The sequence below is a fragment of the Thunnus albacares genome, chromosome 11, assembly GCF_914725855.1.
Source record: "Thunnus albacares chromosome 11, fThuAlb1.1, whole genome shotgun sequence".
In the NCBI taxonomy this organism is placed as follows: Eukaryota; Metazoa; Chordata; class Actinopteri; order Scombriformes; family Scombridae; genus Thunnus; species Thunnus albacares.
This window is the reverse complement of record NC_058116.1, coordinates 29,862,764-29,875,267: the sequence shown is the minus strand read 5'-3', so window position 1 is coordinate 29,875,267 and position 12,504 is coordinate 29,862,764. Positions and strand designations below refer to the sequence as shown.

Below are 12,504 nucleotides of genomic sequence, written 5' to 3'. Positions count from 1 at the left end.
CAGGTGGATAGAAACAAGACTCTGAATGAATGATAATGTTGTTTTGTAACTGCTGGATGTAGAAATAAGCAAGAGAATGAGCAAGAAGTGGCCAAAAAAAATCAGTTATTGCAAGTTTAACACCACAGATGTCTTCTCATCCACGTGTCTAAAACAAATCTTTCTCCACATTCAAACACTATTTTGCTGTTTAAGTCTCTCAGATAGAGGACCTAGTTTCAGCATCCACCCAGCTGAAGTTTCCTCAGACATGACACCGGATACATGCTGGCTTCTGACCTCATTGTGTGAGGAGGGCAAAAGGAAAGATAATTTCCCTCAGGGGAGTTAATTAAGTATCACATTATTACCATTATTTATCTCCCAGGTGCTCATTATATCGGCTTTGTGTGGGCAAAACGTAACCGACCTGCTACACCACACAAGTCAAACTAGAACCTGAGAATTATTAGGTAGTTTTTTTTTTTTCCCCTCAGGTGGTTAAACAGGCGCATAAACACACACACACACACACACGACAAGATCACATACACAGATACACTCATAAAATCCCATTATGTACACGCAACATTATTTACTGTACAAGCAGTCAACACACACACCCATAGAGACACAATAGAGTCTATCAAACACACATTCTCTCTCTCTCTCACACACACACTACCGAAGCAGCTCAACCTTCGCTCGGCCCATGCCATCTCAGTTACAGCTCTCTTGTAACGTACTAATGTAAAGGAGAAGTCCCAGTGTGTGTGTGTGTGTGTGTGTGTGTGTGTGTGTGTGTGTGTGTGTGCGGCAGGGCAGGGCAGGGCAGGGTACGGCAGGCCTGGGGCCAGCCAGACAGACAGGCTGGGCCAGTATATATTTACCCTTACCGAGGGGAGTGGAAGTGAGGGATTAGTTACAACAACAGGCTGGCTGCTCTGTGAGACACAATGCAGGAGGAAAAGGGACAGAGCCGAACGGGCGGCGAGGAAGACGAGGCGGCTGCTGAGGTTGCGTCTGTGTGCGCTTCAAGGCCGGATTACCAACTGGGTAAAGCGAGCTACTGCTCAGGGTCCCCAGAAGCCCAGGTTGACTCCATATAATCCATTCAGTCCATCATACTGTATTTTTATTAAGTGAAATTTTCAGCGCATCTCTGTGTCAAAATCTAGTTTGAAGACTTTAATAATTGTAGTTTATATTGAGCTCATTCATTGTAAAGTTGTGTTTTTATCAAACTGCATACAGGAAACTGAAGGACAGGTAGGTTATCTTATGATAGGAGTGCTGTAAGGCTGCAGTCAGCTGTTATTTTCATCATCAATTGTTTTCTTTAATAATATTTATTGATTGTTCGGTGTATCAAATGTCAGAAAACAGTGGAAAATGCTTCCTGAAACCCATATGAACATATTCAGATGATTTGTTTCGTCTGACCAACAGTAAAAAACACAAAATGTTGAGTTTACTATCATGGAAAACTTAAGAATTTTTCGCATTTTTAAACATTATCACTCTAATCATAACATTCAGAGGTCGACTTACTGTATAATTAGTGGTGAAAGCTCGTAGTTAATAATGACAAACTGCTGGTGAGTCACGTCTGACAATTGATCCGATCCTGTTGACAGATCGTCGTCTCCTCGCTGACTGCTGAGCTAACGTTCGCTAACACAGATTACCTCTACTATCTGCTAGCTTGACTGTTATCTAGTTACAACATACAGGGCTTGAAAATGACGTGCAAAGTCTACATTTTTTTATTTACTCTGTTTTGGATCAATGTCAAACACACAAAACATGATGAAAAAGGAAGAAAAAAGACTTATATGTAGTATAGATATATATGAATACACTTACACATACACTTTCTTTAATGCAATTTATATACATCGTCTCATCACTCTGTTGGTCTTTAAACACCAAGAAGAGTCTTTATGTTCACTACTAATCTAACAGTGAGAAGCTTTCAGTTTGGATCCTACTCTTGATTTTATGAGGGACGGCTGTTGTTGTTGTTGTAACAGGACATTTTCTGTTTTAATAGGCGAGAACCCAAGAATTAATGCATATTCAACAATTTTTCCAAATAATTATTACCTCTGAAAAACAACAAAAAAACAAGAACAACTTTTAGCAACTAATACAGATCCAGCCTCAGTCAAGCCACAGAGTGGTCTGTTGGTAGATTCACTGAAAAAAAAAAATACCCACAAGGCATTCCTTAGATCCTAAACTTATTTTTACTCTCATTGTAAATAATTAGTGGTTAGTCTGATTATCAGCGAGATTATTATAAACTGTTTTTAAAGTTGATTTATAATGTTTATATATCACCACAAGTTCTCAAAGAGCACAAGAACCGTTCCAAGTTTTAGCTAAAAAAAATTTTTTTATGGAAAAGTGGCAGAAAATTCAGTCATCAGAAAAACCCCTGTGTTGGATCTTGTAATGAAAGTGCTGTATAGTGTGTGTGTGTGTGTGTGTGTGTGTGTGTGCCACCTAGTGACACTGAAGTAAATTAGAGTAACAATAAGACAACCATTAAGGAAGATTGAGGTAACGAGAGACAGTAAAAAGCACAAAAGGAATAGAGCAGCGAAGCCCGCCAGGCCCCCTTGTTTGCCTGTCCTGCACAAAAATGGCCGTCCTGAGGGAGGAACCAAAACATTGGAAAGGGCCAATTGGCCTCTGTGACCCTGTAAGTGAGCGATGGATAATGTGGAGGGCCAAAGGGCCTCTGGGCCTGGCTGGTGTACTGTTTCCCCTTTACAAAAACGAAAGCACAAGTCACACATACATAACACAGGTGTGTGCACGCAGGCGTGAAAGGCACATGTACACATACAGTATCATATGCACGGTCATATAGAAGTACATAATGTGTGTAGGCAGGTATGCACACACACACACACACACACATACACTGCCACACTGCTCATTGTAAATGGGTTGAGACAGTGTTTGTTAGTGTTTCTGATGAGGAAACTGAAAAACAGACCCCCCCCCCTCCTCCTCCTCTCGTCTTTGTTTTACAGACTGTTCCAGAAAGGAGTTTGACTGGTTTTCCTTTTCTCCTCGTTAGCGAAGAATGTGTGAGGGGAGGGCGGTCAGTGAAGAATGCCAGGCGACTAAGCTTTTCCGTTTTTACTTTTTGGAACCTGGAACTCATGTTTGTTGTTATTAGACGAGAGAGCACCTCCAACTTATTATAAAGCTGCTCGGGACTTGACAAATGAGTAGAAGGAGTCCAGGTTTTTCTGGAGCGGGCAGGACGCCATTTTTTGCTGCTGGTGTTTTCTGCAACGTCATGATTTCCGTCTACTGCCCTTTTTACCCAAATAATTACCTCAAGGAGCCGGGATTCCAAAAACCTTGTTCATTGTTTAAAAAAAAAAAAAAATACAAGCATACCAGATATTTTAATTAGTCTGGGTTTCTGGGGGAGACTGCATGTACTCATACAATATGTTGTGTAAATGAGAACATTTATCAACAGCAAAACAGGAATTTTTTAAAAATATGAAGGGTCAAAGTGAGCTTTCGGTTTAATAGAGTGAATTCTCCCACACTCTGCTCTCATAAAATCATCGACAGCTGCAACTTTTAAAGCTGACTCATGAGATGTTTGTTGTTTGTCCTTTATAACCATCAGAGTAAGGAGAACTAAACTTAATAGATTTCTCACATAACAGGCCGATCATTACTGGTAGTCTTTTATAAACTGTTGCCAGGATTGTGGAAGTTCAAGACTTAATTGTCCCCCGAGTTTGTAATGTTGCCTAACCAGAAAGTTATTCCGACACACAATGATTCTAAAAGAAGGTAACACACACACACACACACACACACACACACACACACACATTGTAAGGAAATTAAAAGTGAAAACAATTAGGAGCAGAATGTAATTACTTCCCACAAAAACAACACAAAGTCAATCCAATCACGTAATATAGAGGAATTTTTACAGACTTTACGCCGACTCATCTTACAATACACAACCTGTTAGACTGTGAAGGTAAAACAAAATCAATATTTCTACCACACTGATAAAAACATGCTATTCTCATAATACATGTTTATATTTGTTTTTCCTGCAGAGAGCAGTGCTGAATAAATACACTCCTTTACCTGTAAAATAACAGCTTTTTACATTATGTCCTTATCTTTTGTTTTTTTAATCTAATTTAATCTAATTTTTAACAACTTTTAAATACTTTAATATAGTTTTATTCTTGACTTTATCTATGATTTGTGCTTTTTTGACAGTTTCAAAGCTTCTAATTGAATAAACTGTGTTATTTTGTTGGTCCTTGATAATCAGTTTTGTTTACAGTTCTTATGTGTCTCTGAAGTCTGAACATTGTATTTGTTTTATATGTATCATCCTTATACTTTCATAATAAGTAATGTCTGCACATATACAGTCATTTAAGAAATCTCTCATTTTATACGGTATCAAAATTGACTTTGGCACCTTTATGTGGTTTCAAGTATGATTAATTATCTATTATTACACCCAACAATTAATTTCATACACTTAATGTATCATGTTTGTTTTGTAAATCTATTATGTGAGAAAGATTATAAATTTAGTCTTTCATATATTGAATTTGTTTTTTCTTTTAATTGAACCAGCTCCTAATAATTTTACTTCCTTACATCATCCAAAAGTTGAGCTTGAAGGTTTATGTTCTTAGAAACAGCAGGTTTAACTTACTTGTTTTTGACTACTAGCTTTCGACTACATCTTGTGGCCTTCCTCGGTGGATGGAGTTAGATGGTTTAGTTATAACGTGGTTATGATTCCATGCTTGGGTCACATGATAAAAACTAAACCACTTTCATGACAAATGAGTAACTCCATCAGCTGAAGAAGGCCATGAGATGTGGCTGAAAGCCTCAGAAACAAAAAAAGCATGTATTGAGTATGTATTGAGAATTTTTTGTTTTAAATACTTACACAGCAAAATAAACTTGCAAATAAAATGAATTTAAATGTACGTACAAAATAAACAAGAAGGGGCCAAACACTGAGCCTTGGGGAACGCCACAAGTAACCTTTAATAATTCTGAACTACAGTGATCTATTTGTACTGGTACTGGAGACTATTCTCCAGGTAGCAACATAAACATGAGTGTGCACCCCCCAAATACCTCATTTTCTTCTGTAAGTCTTAAGCATGGTCAATGGTATCAAATCCATATGCATCAATACATGAGACCAAAAAATACTCTCACTGATCTCATCACTCATTATTATGTACCTATATGTCAATATATCCTCCACTAATTCTATTTATTCCAACAAATTAGTTATTTATTATTATTTTTCCAAAACCATATTACTGGTCATGCAGTATATTATTTTTATTCTGTGATTAAATCATCTTTTATTTAACGATTATCTAAAAGTTCTCATAGAGAACAATGAGAGCAAAAAAACTGTTCTATAATCATTCTTCAGTACATACTGTATGTATCTACAGCTTTGTAAATAGGAATGATTTTACACATTTTCATCTTGGAGAAACTCGCCGCAAATATATTATAGTCATTGTTGTCACCACACACTGTTTTTCAATAGAAACACGTCAACTGCATTCCTGTTTCTTAATCTTGAATTTTATAATCAAGAATATTCAAACCAAGTCTTCTGTTACTTTCAGCATTTGGACAACAACACTTCCAAACGTCTTGAGGTGTGTGGTCTTGTTGATCTGTCCTTTCTTGTTGATGAGGTCATGTGACATCACACCTGTGGGTGCTGAAGCAGCTCTTTGTGTGCCGACGTTGCCGTCCCAACATCACTACGTCATCTGTGGTTTTTTGCATTGGAAGCTGTGAGTGTGTGCCTTTGATTTGCAATGCAATTAAATGAATGAATAATTATAATTCATAGATTGGTATTTTAATATTTATTATGAAATCCAGCCAGTATCACTCATGACCTGCACTGGTTGCTTTGATTAGTAGATTTAAATGATTAACTAACTGAAAGAAGATGTAATCAGAATGGATTTACAGTTGTCTAAAATCAAATGGGTTAATTAAATTAAATTGTTAAAATAGATGCATGGACTACATTAAATGATAAATTCAGTGCTAAAATATATATTTTCTCAAATTAAAGATGCAGTTTGCAAGATTTTTAAGCAGTGAAACATCTCAAAAGTCTCATCAAGACTCAAGAGGAATAAATAAGTGAAGCTCCTCTGTGAAGAACTCATCACAGAACACTGATTTGCGGATTTTACTTTGCAAAATTTATTTATTTTTTTTAGGTCACGGCATTAAAAGATACGGCTTCAAACTCATAATATCTTACCCATCAGAATCTGGGCATGGTTATAGAAGTTGTGTATGGTGAGGCTGTTTTCCTGAAGATGATCAACAATGTCAGACACATCATGTCAAAACAACTTGTCCACTTGATATTTTAAAACCCTGCTGTACCAGAAGCGCTGTGTTGTTTGATCCCCTTGAGTTATCCTGAACCTGCAGCCATCCAACGAACTGACTCTGACATCTGATCATGAACGGCTGCTGGTACTAATGGCTGCTTGAGAGTTTGTTAAAGTGGCTCCCTGTAGCTTTCTGTGGAAAAACAAAACCAAAAATCAATAAAAAAAAAAAACGTCTTTTCTCACTTACCTCTGCATGTAGTTTTGGATTAGTGTGTAAAGGTTTTGAGATTTCTGTTTGTTAGATTTCAACAGTTGTCAAAGTAACAGTATTTATTATCAACAGTAACATAGACAATGTTTCTGGAAGGCATACTATTATTATTATTATTATTATTACTGAATTTTTTAAAGTGTCTACGGATGTTGATACAAGGTGCTTCAGTCGACATGTTTGCTATCAGTCATTAGCAGTTAAATCTGTCTGCCCGTATACAACATTCAGTATTTAGCATCGTGCTGTTAAGTCTGAGGGTGATGCTAGTTAGCGTAGCTTGCTAATGTTAACACTCAGACACTAGTGAGCTCCTGCACAAAGTGCTGCGTTTGCACTGCACTAGTGAAAGGATGGTGTCTATAGTTAGCTCTCTTTCTCCATATGTAGTAAGTATTTGAGGTCACAGATGGGTCGAAGCAACAGGTTGCCAGCTGGTGTGCTCAAAACTGGCTGCTAAAGTAATAAAAAGGAACTATTTTGCACACACAGATATCACATCAATCAAATTACAGTGTTGTCAGTGTTAGTGCCAAAAATTCATGTCAACTGGAGAATAAGAATATAGGGAGTGTTGTCACTGTATAAAAGAGATATACAGTAAACTGATGTCATGTTCAGTTGGCCTTTAAACACTATGAATTTGTCCTCTATGTGCTGGACAGTAGTTATCTTCAGTTCCTCAGGCTATTCATCAGTCAGTCAACAGGCTAATTCCTCCTAATCGTTTTCCAAGCTGTCTGTATGGCTCTTATTATGTCGTATCGTGGAATGTGAGGTGCATAAAGATTCCCTCATCGCAGAGATTAGACATATGGGAGTGTGTGTGTAAACAAGACTTTGACTCGTACCACATGATTAGAAAATGGTTTCCTCCTGCAAAGATTAGAATCTCCTCCTGCCGACGTTAACCGCCGTGGGTGCCGCGTGATCGTTAGGGACGTTACATCCTGTGAAAACATTATGTCACATGTTCACATAGTATAGATGCATACGCGCACATGTGTTTTATGTACATATAATAAAAAATACGCTGCTATACTGCTCAGCTTGCATATGTGTGCAGTTCTCTTCATCTTTCACACATCGAACCCCCCCTTTTGCTTTTAGATCTCTACATCTTTACTCCTGGCTGATGTATTTCAACAAATCATTTTTATCCTGGCAAACATTTCCTTCACACATTCGCATACCATCTGCAAGTCAGTAGTGAGAGAAAGAGATATATATATCTCTCTCTCTCTTTCTCTCTGCTTTGTGTTGCAGCCGCCGGGGAGATTCTCAGAAATTCCAGTCAAGCAGTCAAACTTGGAGCACAGTAGCTACAATAACAGCATAACATAATTAAAATGCCTCGGGTAATTTACGTCTAGTGAGGGTTTAGTACCTTGTCAGGTGATGTGCTCTCTGCATTTGTATAGCCATCATCATCATTCCTAGATGCGCTGGCTGTTTTTTTTGGTGAATTCACACGCTCATGGAGGAATCACAATGCACGAAGGAATGCGTCATACCTCATGTTCATGCAGTTAGTCTGAATTAGAGTTGATTATATCTGGCGGATGATTGAAGATGACAGAGAGGTTGTCAAAACTGCAGTAAAGGTTGGTTGAAAATGTCGTGTCAGCACAGTATCGATCACAGATGGTAAAACTAAAGCTGCTGTTCTTATGAAAAGTATTTATAGCCATACAGTCATCACTCTTTCTTCTTCTCTTCCTTTGTTAAACACACACTACCACTTGTTGAATCCTCAGCGGGAACGCTCGTCAAGTTCTTCTGGGGAACCTGGAAGTTTTTACCCTTTAAAAAGAAACAAACACATTAAAAAACATCTGTGTGAAGAATTTGAACATAAACACACAACTACCCTTTTAATCTCCGGTATGAAACCAGCTGTTATACCTGATGAAAGCAGGGATAATTCAATCCATATACAGTATTATATTTCTGTATGTAAACCTGTGATTTCATCTGTATGCAAAACATACAGTAGTTGTTTATATAAAAACAAATAGCATTAGCATTAGCATAAACATCGTGTAGGTAGTCAGAATTATAAAATGATACAGTACATTTGGCATCAAAACTCTAAAACTTCAAAACTTTAAAAAGCAAACAGGATTTGCACTGAAGTGATTCACAAAGACAGAAACATATGTTTACAGTAGCGAGTCCAGTATTTGTATTTGTATCTATATTTGTTGAGGCAGCAAAATTATTTGTATTTGTATTTGAATAAAAGTGGAAAGAGGCTTAAAAATCCTGTTTTTGTTTTTTTTAGAAAATTAAAGTGTTACAATAAGTTCAATTGACATGTTTTTTTTTTCTTCCCAAAACAAATAATTTTAAAAATATTTGTATGAAACAAATATTTTTAAAAAACACTATTTGTGCTTTGCCGAATAACGTATTTGTATTGTTATACACGTACAAGCATAAAGACGTATATGTGCATAACAGATGTTGTGAAAATAAAGCAAATTTAAAATAGAAATAAGTTTAAACACAAATTTTAAACCCAAGAAATCAGATAGGAACACAACAGGTAAAAAGTGAAGTAAGAAAGAATAAAAGCGGGTCTTAAGGTGCATCTTAAAAGCATCAACAGACTAAATCTGTCTAAAGGCCTCCGGCAGGCGACTCCAGAGCCGAGGAGCCAGCTCCAGAAAAAGCCCCGTCCCCCGGGCACAGACAAGAAACCACGGTGGGAGGATCTGAGGGGGGTCGGCTGCTGCTGTGAGGGGTGAGAAGTTTGTGAAATATATGTAGGCGCGCTGTAGACAATTAGAAGGATTGTGAAGTTTATCCTGAAACGGGGAGCCGGTGTAAAGGTGCAAGGATAGAGGTGATGGTGGTCTCGTTTCTTGGAACTAGTTTTAAATGGGAAATGGTAGCCTGAGAGATGCTCAGGTAGAGGTTTGTTTGAGACCAAAAAGTCAATAAACGTCAATAATAAAGCACCAAAATTACAAATTACAAAAGTAAAACTAAAGCTGAGAACACGGTGACGTAGCTGAAATGATGTAACTCTCTGTTGAGTTTCAAAAAAGCCTTAAAATGTTAAATAATTAAGAATTATGACGTATAATGATTAAGATGTAAAAGAATTAGGATTACAATTTACAGTAAATTTTCTTTTTTTGTTCTTTCTTTCATACTGCTGATAATCTGGGTTATTTTATGGATTGTATCAGTTGCATTAACACACAAATTGTTGTTTTGTTCCTTATAATGTATAAACTATTCATTCATTCATTCATAGCTGTCTGAGAGGGAGAGATATTAATGACATGAGAGATATGTTTTAAGGGAGTGAAATTGAAAGTAAATGCACCTGAAATGTCGTTAATAATCATTAATTGCACAGGAGAAAACTGACTGTTTCCTCTTTTATGTTTGGCTAAACTTGCTACAAAACGTCTGATTATTCGTGTTTTTCGCCCCGTCAGACTTCCTTTAATCGACGTCCTCATCTTACATAACAGATCATAACAGTGATATTACTACCAATAACAATGACGGCAAATCAATCTGTAACGAACCCAAACGTTCCTCGTTATATACGAGCTGCACTGATTGAACGCAGGAACCTCTCAGACACACAAAAGGACAGAAACCATGTCGTCCTGGCTGTCGCACCGCCTTCCTGCCCCCCCCCAACCCCTCACCCCCCTCCTGCTCAGGCTCGTCGTCACACCTCATTCATCCCCCGACCCCTGAGGGGATCAAGGTGTGACCCCGGTGCACGCTTCAAATCGTGAGGTCAAAGGTCAGCCTTTTCAGCCCTCGCTAAGAGGTTGGTGATGTTTTTCTGTCATCAAAGTGAGACTCTGAAAAAAAAAAAAAGGGCCATGACGTGATTTTAAAATTGCAACTTGGAGCTCGCTGGAATCCTTAATGCTTAAACATCTGTGTGTGTGTGTGTGTGTGTGTGTGTGTGTGTGAAGGGGTCAGGAGTTTTTCTTTTTTTTTTTTTGTTGGCATGGAAACTTAGAGGGAAGTTAGGTTGATTTCGCGGTGCGCCGAGCCCGTAACTAATGACACGCCGCAAGTGTTATTCCCCCCCGATATAGACACAGCCAGGAATAATATTGCCGGCTTTTCTCAAATGAAATCACAGCGAATAAGAATCCTCCTGAGGCTACAGCGTATGTGCATGTTCTCCAGCACATTCAGGCAACGCGCTCACAACACACATAAGAGAACAATCTACCAGAAACACACACCGACGTATGTACTTTTATCTCCCAACGCTATTCTTTCCAAACCTCAGCGTGGAAAACTTAATTAATCTGATAACTCCTTTGCTTCGTATAGAGAAGAGGATGATGAGGGCTAAAAGCCGCGCTCTTCCTCCGCTGCCAAACCTGTTCGGGAGAGATCTCCTCTTAAATGTTTTTTTTTCAAGAAGGACACAGTGACTCACACACAACAACAGCACGGTTAAAAAGCTTATCTGGTTGATGGATAAAGAGACAGAGCAGAGACCTTGGCAATCATTTCTTTTAATTAAAAATCAGAAATGCATGATTGCTCTCCCACTGGCAGGAGCACTAACCCTTCCTGCCTCCTCCTCCTCCTCCTCCTCCTCCTCCTCCTCTCCTGCGCCCAAAAAACTCCCAAACGTATCCCTCCCCCCGGTCTATGCCTCCTCCTTACAACGCTCGCTCACCTTTGAAGTTCTAAAAATTTCAGTTAAAGGAAAGGCCTGTTTTTTTTAGGGGGGGGGGGGTTGCCCATCACATTTTGTTCGGTTCTGGTGAAGGTCTTCAGGTGAGGTTCTCCGGCCTTCCCTTCATTCCTTCCTTGTGGACAGAAGAAGACAGGCAGCCAGGGAGAGAGAGGGGGGGGAAGAGAAGGAGAGATGAAAGAGGTAAAGCTTCATTGTTTACATGTGGGTGCAGGACTCGAGCTGACGTGCGCATCCATCTTCGGTTAGCTTCTGAAAAAAACGCAGCAGCTCTGGATCGTCTCCTGGTCCTGCAGCTACAGACAGAGCACCGATGCTTTACATGTATAAAAAGGTGAGACGTCGGTGCTGCTCCGAGGCCTGCGGCAAAAAAAAACTCGTAACGAGTAGCAAGTGTGGAAACGTTGAAGATAATAGAGGCATTGAAAGCATTTCTGCTTCATTAGTCTGGATAATAGCAGGAGAAATAAAGAGAGAGAGGAGAGAGAATGTCAGTTTCAAAGTGCACGCTACAAGAGACACACCTTATCAATCAATCTGTCAATCAATCAACTTTTATTTGTACCTTCAATAAAACAGAAACAGATAAGAGGGAATACAACGTTATCAAAACATGATACAATAAAATTAATCATTAAATAAATTATATTAAAGGCTGAAGAGGTTTTAAATGTAAACTTATTTGAGTTTCTCTCAGATCTTCGTCAGACTGGTCCGACGGCTCACAGCCTAAAAACTTAAACCCGCTTCACTGCAGCTGACAGTGAATCTATAGACATCACATATATGATAATAATGTTTGCAATTACAGCGAGGTAAAGTGAAGTCTAGTTGACAGAACTCAGTAGTGCAGAACTAATGACGGGACTAAGTGGGGCTGTTATTGTCATCACACATCACAGGTGAAGCAGGTATGAACATCATGTTTTCTTTAAGTTAGTTATGAAGTTGTGAAAGGAGTAAACACCTTTATCCACTACTATAACTACAAGATGACATCGATACGATGCAGTTATACGATAATATAAGGAACTAACAGCCGATGTGGTGCGTTCAGTGTTTGCTACGTTAATCTGAGTTTCTAGCATGAAACTGATCTTTGTTAACTATAGTCATGTATGTAACGTCTAATATATTGTTCTATA

At 38.5% G+C, this 12,504-nt stretch overlaps 1 long non-coding RNA gene across 1 annotated transcript; it reads right to left on the bottom strand.

Moving 5' to 3' along the window:
• Positions 1 to 6,115: 6,115 nt before the first annotated feature.
• Positions 6,116 to 8,783, bottom strand: LOC122992619. Its single transcript, XR_006406082.1, has 3 exons — positions 8,054 to 8,783; positions 7,518 to 7,616; positions 6,116 to 6,585 (listed from the first exon to the last, which is right to left on the bottom strand). It is a non-coding gene; the product is annotated as an uncharacterized LOC122992619 (long non-coding RNA).
• Between the last annotated feature and the right edge of the window lie 3,721 nt (positions 8,784 to 12,504).